Source organism: Cervus elaphus, chromosome 30 (assembly GCF_910594005.1).
Source record: "Cervus elaphus chromosome 30, mCerEla1.1, whole genome shotgun sequence".
Taxonomy (NCBI): Eukaryota; Metazoa; Chordata; class Mammalia; order Artiodactyla; family Cervidae; genus Cervus; species Cervus elaphus.
Genome location: NC_057844.1, coordinates 76,094,760 through 76,103,913, shown reverse-complemented (window position 1 = coordinate 76,103,913; position 9,154 = coordinate 76,094,760).

The following is a 9,154-nucleotide window of genomic DNA, read 5'->3' as shown; positions in this document are numbered from 1 at the left end:
TTAAAATAACAACTTCATTGAATTCCAATTTATATACCATATAATTTATCTATTTTAAAAGGTAAAAATAGGGCTTCCCTGGTGGTCCAGTGTCCATGTTCCCAATGCAGGGGGCCCAGGTTCAGTCCCTGGTCAGGCAACTAGATCCCACAGAGAGCAACAAAGAGTTTGCACGCTGCAAATAAGACCTGGCACAGCCAAATAACTTAATTTTTTTTAATAACAATTTTTTTAAAAGGTAAAAATAAAAGTTTTTTAGTACGTTCACAGACTTGTGCAATCACCACCACAATCAACTTCAGAACATTTCCATCACCTCCTAAAAAACCGTCGTACCCATTAACAGTCGTGCACACACTCAGCTCCAATCTGGAGTCTAGATATCCACTAAGCAATCCACTAATTTATTTTCTGTGTATAGCTTGCCTCCTATGGACATTTCCTATAAATGGAATCATACAATATGTGGTGCCTTGAGATCTGGCTGTTTTATCCAATCGCTGTGTCGGGCTCAGAGTCCAGTTTTTGTGATCTCTATCAGATCTGGTGCAGCTCCTTTGGTGTGGCTGCTCGACCAACTCAGAAACTGAGATCACCTTCCTCACATACACCCAACACGCACGGTGAGAAGCAGAAAGGATCCATACAGGAGAAGAATGGGAGACACAGGACAGCTACTCGTTCCAAGCAGCAGTTTGGGAGTTCAGCTAGGTGATGTTGCAGGGATCTTCTCTGCTGGCAGAGAATGCTCCTTGATTAGGGCACAGTCTCCTTGGGAGTGGCTCCTGGTCTATTGTTGGTTACCGCCCTCGGCTAAACAGACAGATCCTGGCCAGATCCAGGCCAGATCCACCCCAAGGAATATGCTGTGAGTGTGTGTCCCTCTGCTTCTTCCCCATCCCCGTTCAACTTCTCATCGCCTAGTGCCCCAACCCCCACCTTGTTTCAGATTTTTATTAAGCAAGCTCTTGGGGGGCGGAGGGCGGGGATAGTCATGTTGTCAGAAAAGCGGGCAAACTAATTATCCTCTATAATGTTTATTATTTATTCATGTTAGGTAGTTAGAATAGGGAAAAGGAGTCCAAAATGGCAGTGGCTAAAAGACAAGGAAGGAAAAAGCCCGCGAAAATAAAACAGAGGAAGGTCAAAGGAAGGTCCAAGGACCGGAGTGAGGACTTCAGGTAGAACAGCAATCCTGGCCAAGTCCAGTTTGCACAGGGCAGGCCAGGGGGGAGAAGAAAAACATAAAAAGAGGCGGCAAAGGGCTCTTTTTCTCTCTCTCTCCCACGCGTGCCTGTGCTCGTGCGCGCTCTCTTCCCCCGCCCACAACGCGATGGGGCGCTCTTCTCTTTGCATCTTTGGATCAACGTGCCCTCACGCCTCGAAGATGGATTTTCCTGCTATCTTCTAAATAAAATAGAGCTATAACACTGATTTCTCTAAGAGCTATAACACGGTCTGTCCAAGACCTGAGAGCTGTGACGCGCTGAGGAGGCTTTAATGTCCATCACTCCAAATCCTTGTGACGAGACAAAGAACTGAGAAGCATACACTCACCTGACATTAATAAAATAGAATTCACACACACACACACTTTTAAAACACCAGAAAAAAAACAGGAGAACAGCTACAATCCAGGCTATGTGGTAAGCCACAGAACTCAGAAGAAGGCTTAGAACACCCATGGTTAAGCGTCTCACTGAAGAATCCTGAATATCCTGTGCAGTTGGAACCCAGTTAAAACCTACTGTAATTTACTTCCTAAACAATCACACTGGGTCTTCTCTCAAAGCCTCTTTTTAAAAAGGAGGGGGGAAACTGAGAAACACCATCCAACTCCAGTTCTGCAGCAGCCTCACATTCATTCTACAATATTCATTTGGTATTAAAACAAAAAAAAGTTTCTGCTGCCCCACCTCATCACTTGGCTCTTCCTTCCTCTCACCTCCTTCTCTGTCTTCTATGATGAAGCAGCAACAAATTTCAGCTCCCAGTGACAGCTTCCCCAGGAAAAACTATACCCACTACACTGAACCAGCAAGACTCAAGGGATGACAATCATAAGGTAATTTTATTTGTGTTGTGTCCCCTTTAATTTTTTTTTCCAGAAATGACCCTTAAGTCTATGAAAAGATGGACACCTTCTCTCATAATAAGAAAGATGAATATTAAAGTTATGTTGAGATGCCATTTCTCACCTATTGAATTGATAAAATGCCAAAAGTTTAACGCATTGCTGTTGACGTTTTTGGGAAAACAGGCACTCTCATACATTACTGGTGGGTTTAAAGGGTACAACTTCTCTGGAGGGTCTTTTAGCAATATTTACCAAATGCACTTAACCTTTGGCCCAGAAATTCCACTTTTAGAAAATGAGTTCCACCGATATACCTGTGTATGTAACCTGACATGTACAAATTTATACACACATATACACACAAAGTTTTCATTGCATCACTTTCTGTAATAGTGAGAGACTATAAATCCCAAGCATCTGGCAATGGGGAACAGGCTAAAAAACTATGGTACATTTAAATAAACTGGTACTGGTTTATATGGTACAGGTTAAATATGGCACAGGGTAAATAAACTATGTCACATCTACCATGAACTCTAGAATACTATGGAACTGTAAAGAAAAAGAAGATCTCTATGTACTGATATATAGGAAGCTCTCCCAGTTACATTGTCAAGTTAAAAAAAAATAAACACATGTGACTTCACAGAAGATATCCAGGAATCTATCCTTCTACCTAACAACTACTGGACCAGCAGGAATTGTCTAGAGGTGAATATTTTGGAACTGTGGAGTTCAGTCAGACACTGGAACACTCGCAGCAGACCTTACAAAGGGACTGGTGAGTTAGCCCCTTGCATGGCACTTCCCATGCCTCAGGCCCTCAGCAGACGGCCTTGGGCACAACAGCCCACATTCCAGGGAAGATGTTCATGACATCAGATCTGACAATGATTTGTTGGATGTGATACCGAAAGTACAGGCAAAAACAACAAAAATAAATATAATATGAGTTCATCAAAATTAAGCTTTTGTACATCAGGCTTCTGGTAAAGAATCCGCCCGCCAATTCAGGAGACCCAAGAGACATGGGTTCAATCCCTGGGTTGGGAAGATCCCCTGGGGGAGGAAATGGCAACCCACTCCAGTACCCTTGCCTGGAAAATTCCATGGACAGTGATGGGTTACAGTCTGTGGGGTCGCAGAGTCAGACACAACTGAGTGCGCATGCGCGCGCGCACACACACACGCACACACACACACACACATCAAAGCACACTACGGAGAAAGTGAAAAGACAACCCACAGGATGGGAAAAATATCTACAAATGATATATCTGATACAAGGTTAATATCCAGAATATATAAAGTACTCTTGCACTTCAACAATACAAAGTGGCTAACCCAAATTCAAAAACAGAGAAAGAACTTGAATGAACTTTTCTCCAGAGGAGACAAATGGCCAAAAGGCACATGAAAAGGCACAGCATCAGCCGTTAGGAAATGCAAATCAACACTACGATGATACACCACTTCACAAACTATTATCAGAAGCAAGCAGAACATAGGTGTTGGATGTGGAGAAACTGGAACCCTCCTCTCTGGCTGGTCAGAAGGTAAAATGGTACAGTCACTGTTAGAGAAACAGCCTGGCAGTTCCTCATAAAGGTAAACACACAGTTACCAAATAATCCAGCATTCTCCTTCTACGTTAAAATGGTAAATTTTATATTACTACTGTCTTACGGCAATTAAAAAAAAAAAGGTCTGAAAGGTATGCTACATTTTTTGTAAGAATAGGAGATTCATATTTGCTTACTGCTAAAGAAATACTGGAGCAATAAACATATAAAAACGTTTACCTGTAAGAGGAGACACGAACTTGGGCAAACTCCAGGAGATGGTGAGGGACAGGGACGCTTGGCATGCTGCAGGCCATGGGGTCGCAAAGAGTCAGACACGACTTGGTGACTGAACAACAACAAGAGGAGAATGGCAATTGGGTAGACAGGGACAGGTGTGAGGCGGCTTTCTCTGTGTACACTATTCATATCATTTTATTTATTGACATATAGTTGATTTACAATGTTGTGTTAGTCTCTGGTACTCAGCAAAGTGATTCAGTTATACATTTATACATGTATTCTTCAGGTTCTTTTCCATTATAGATTATTACAAGATAATGAACATAGTTCCCAGTCCTATTCATACTAGGACCTCACTGTTCATCTCCTTTACGTACGGTGCTATGCCTCTGTCGATCCCAAGCTCCTAGTTTCTCTCTCTCACCCCTTCTCCCCTTTGGGAACCTTAAGTTTGTTTTCTATGTCTGTGAGTCTGGTCCTGTTTTGGCAATAAGTTCATTTGTATCATTCTTTTTACACTTCACATTTAAGAGATATCATTTGATATTGGTCCTTCTCTGCCTGGCTTTACCTCACTTACTAGGATAATCTCTAGGTCCAACCATATGGCTGCAAATGGCGTTATTTCATTCTTTTTACAGCTGGGTAATATTCCACTGTATATATGTACCACATCTTCTTTATCCAATCATCTGTCAATGAACATTTAGCTTGCTTCCACGTCTCGGCTATTTTCCATAGTGCTGCTATGAACACTGGTGTGCAAGTATCTTTCTGAAGCGTTTTGGTCTTTTCTGGATATATGCTCAGGATTGGGATTGCTGGATCATATGGTAACTCTATTTTTAGTTTTTTAAGGAAATCCATGTTATTCTTCATAGTGGTCGTACACTATTCATATCATTTTTATTTTAAATCATGTGATGTATTACCTATACAAAATGAATACATTTTTCAAACAATAAGTAAAAATTATTCAGATATATTCTTCCCTGCCCCTCAATGAAAATGATAGCAGTCACATGACTTTTTCTGACCATGCTTACATAATTAAAGGTCCTGTAGTCATTTTAAATCACATAGTCTCAATTTCATTTCAAATAAAATGTTTATCCCATAAAATGATGAGAGCTTCAAAGTTAATACAGGGTGAGATCTCATCTCACAGACGACCTCTGCGGTGGGTATACCCTTTCGATGATGGAGGAGAGCACGGCCCACTTTCCCCTCTGCAGGTGTCCACCCCTCCTCACTGGGATTTTATTAACCTTCTTGTCTGAACTTCCCCCCTAACTGCACCTTGAGGAGAGAGAAATGTTACTTTACCAGCAGTCATGAGGCGGTCTCACACTTTCTGTGCTCATAGATATTCAATGCTCTTCCCCTTTGGGGGTTCTTCATGGGTCCTGAGAAGATATCACCCACAGATCACTGTTGGATTTTCACCAGCAATTCCCTTGACCTGAACGGAGGGACTCTATTGCAAGTCGTCTATTCACTTCTACCCACTGGGAACTGTGATGGGGCTCTGCCAACTTCTCCTCAATGAGCCTTTCACCCTTTCCAAGGCCATTAGGTCAGATTACGCAATGACCCCAGTCAGGCGCTCGCCACATCTTATTCATGGGAAATACTCATGCATGGACTGCCTCACAAACTCTGGAAGAAAAGGCTGGTTACAGTCTACTAGGGGCTCGCCTTGCGCCACTTCCCAGCAGCAAGCCTGCTTCAGCCCTCCATCTCTAGCTTTCCTCAGAAGGAGGCACCCATCAATGCACTCGCTGTGACCTGGTAAGTTCAGAGGACACACAGGAAGCTTCCCCAGCGGCGTCTCTCTTCTGATTTGAGGTGAGGGAGATATCTCATGCCTGCTTGTCTCCGTTGAGAAGGAAGCACGGTCCACACTCACCAACAGCTCTCTCCAAAGAAATCCTTTCAAAACTTCCTCTCCCTTATATTGGAGAAAATGCAACACCTTGGACAAATTATCAAAATTAACATAACCAATGAGAGCCAGATAGATACACACTCTAGATGTGATAACTCTGAGAAAAAAAATGTTATCATTAGTGTGGCATTTTGACTAGGGATTACAAACTGGATAGAATCATGAGAGAACAGTAAAACTCAAAATGATAACTGTTCTCTTAAATTAAAAAAAAATTTTTTTTACAGTATTCTTCAAAACTGTCATTATTATAAAAGGCAAAGAAAGGCTCAGGAACTGTTCCGGATGAAGGAGATGAAAGAAACAATTAAATGCAATACGTCGACTGCAACCTCTAGTGGAGGAAAAAACAAGTGCTGTCAAGGACATTATGAAGTCATTTGACAAACTGTATAGTGAATGGTAGATTATTTTAAAGTACTGCTAATGTTAAAGGTCTTCGTGAGGTTAACAACTGTACTGGGGTCATGTAAGAGAATGTCCTTTTCTTCAGTAAATATTCAGTGAAGTATCTGGAAACAAAGGGGCATAATGCCTGCAGCTTATTCTTAAATAATTTAGAAAAAAATAGAGAAGGATAATAAATCTCTCTTTAACAAAAAAGTAATATAAAATGTTTATAATATAAAATATAAACTGAAATCTGGATAAAAGGTAAACAGGTGATTTTTTTGTACAATTCCTGCAATTTTCCTGTAAGTTTGAAAGTATTTCCAAATAAAAAGCTTTTTATTAAAAAAAAACAAAAAAACAAAAAACTGCTCTCTTCTAAGTCTCACTGCTAACCCTGTGAAAAGTAGAGGGATCAAGAGTTACAGAGGTGATTTTTAACAAATCTTTCTTTGTAATCACTTTAGTATAAAAAAACAGCATACAAATAGAAAGCATTACTATGAAAACTGTTTGAAAACTAACTACACAAATGAACACCCGTGCACCCAGGCCATATCTTATTAAAGGGAACACTGTCAATACCTTAGGTACTCCCTCACCCACAGGTGGGCGTCCCAGATGGCTCAGTGGGAAAGTCTGCCTGCCAATGCAGGAACCACAGGAGACGCAGGTTCGATCCCTGGGTGGGACATGACTGAGCACACACCCACAGGCGCCTTTTCCCAGCCGCACCGCACCATTCCACTCCAAGTAATCACGATCCTGAATTTTGTGATGCTTGTTCTTTTCCTCATGTTTTTTTATCACATATGTATGTAGAGTTTTACAATATAAATTTTAAATGTGCCTCTTTTACATTTTAAGCAAATAGAAGGTACTGTGGTATGAATTTTGTGTCCTCCCCCATCAAATTCCTATGTTGAAACCTAGCCCCCAAGATGATAGCATTAGGAGATGGGGCCTCTGGGAGGTGATTAGGTCATGAGTGTGAGACCCTCATGAATAGGATTACTGATCTTAAGAAAAAAAACCCCAGAGCTCCCCAGACTCCCTGCCATATGAGGCTGTAAGTCTGCAACCAGAAGCTGGCTCTTACCCAACCATGCTGGCCACCCTAATGTTGGACTTCCAGCCTCCAGAACTGTGAGCAGCAAATTTCTGCTGTTTATAAGCCACTCTGTCTACAGCATTTTGTTACGGCAGCCTGAATGGACTAAAACAGGATGATATAATATTTAGCTCTCTATGACTTGCTTTTTTTTACTCAACACTAAATTTCTGAGATTCACTCACACTAATGAGTGCAGCTAAGGTTCATTAAAGTTCATTACTATAAGATAGATCAATGTGTGACTATACCGTGGTCTCTGCAGCCAACTTCCCAACGATGAACATGGTGTTGCTTCTATGTTTTAGTCATTCTTAGGTAATATTGCTGTTCTAATTGGACTGTTCTTGGACCACTTTTTAAAACAACCGTCTCTGCTGGCACCGCTTTGCAGTGCACTTACTGTCCATGTATCTGTGGGGTCTGATTCTGGATTCTGCTCCAGTCATCTATTTCTCTATTCCTGTGTCAGTTCAACACTGTCTCAATTACTATGCCTCTAGGGTAAATTTTAAGACACTGTAGTAACCTTACTATTTTTCCTTAGGAATGTTTTGGTTATTCTTAGATCTTTGCTCCTTCACATCAATTACAGATTTAGCATCCCAAATTCAAAGCAAAACTCTTGTTGGGGAACTGGAATTTTAGTGATTCTTTGGGTAGAATTGGCATTCTTACACAATATTGAATCTTGCCTATCCACATAAGATAGCTCTACACTTATTTAGGTCTCTTGAATAAACTCTTAATTTTCCCAAGGTAGTTCATAATTTTTGGTGTTATAGTAAATGGAATTTTTAAAAATTATATTTCTAATAGATTTTTTCCTAGTGTTTGACAGTAATTGAACTTTTATTAGTGCTGGAGTATCCAGTGACCTCGCTCAACATTCGTATTTATTCTAATAATTCACCTGCTGATTATTTAGCTTTTCTATATTGACAATCATATCATTTCTAAAAATGTTAGCTTCTTTTTTACAAATGTTATACTTTCTTTTTCTTCTTACATTACTTGAGAATAACCCTCAATACAAAATTTGAATAGAAGTGATGATTTGGGATATCTTTATCTTACTCCTAATACAAAAGAAATGTTAACATTTCACAATTAAGTTTATTTGCTGTCAGTTTTTGGAAATGGGCTTTATTGGGCTATAGGAGTTCCTTCATACTACTAGCTTGTTAAGAGTGTTCTCTTTTCATTTTTCTGCAATTAAGACGATCATCTTAATAATAAAGGGTTTCATCCTTTATTCTCCTCATCTAGTTAACTTACATATATTAATTGTAACAAAATGGATTTTTGAATGCCAAACTAACTTGCAGTTCTGGGATGAATCCAATTTGGTCATAACGTATTTGTCATTTTTATTCATCACTGGATTCAATTTGCTAAGATCTTTTCTAGAATTTATAAACGAGATGCGCCTATAAGTTTCTTCTCTTGTACTATCTTTGTTAGCTTTTGGTGCTGCTTTAAGTCAATATCTTTCATAAGGAATAAAGATAATTTCATAAAGAAACAGGACTGAGAGTGACAATAAACAGGATCCTTGATATTAAAATAATTACTCTCATATTAGAATAATTACCATCTTCCTACTCCCCTTTTCTTATTCCCTCTTCTTATTTATAGAGAATAATATAAAAGAATAACAATAAAAAAAAAAGAATAACGATGTATACTATGTCACATCTTTTTCTCCAAGCTTTCATATTCTGTAGAATTTGAGCAAATACAGGAAAAAAGTGTAAATAATAACAGATAGAATTAAATACTTAAGTTATAATTCCTAATTTCTAATCAACCTATCTACCTAA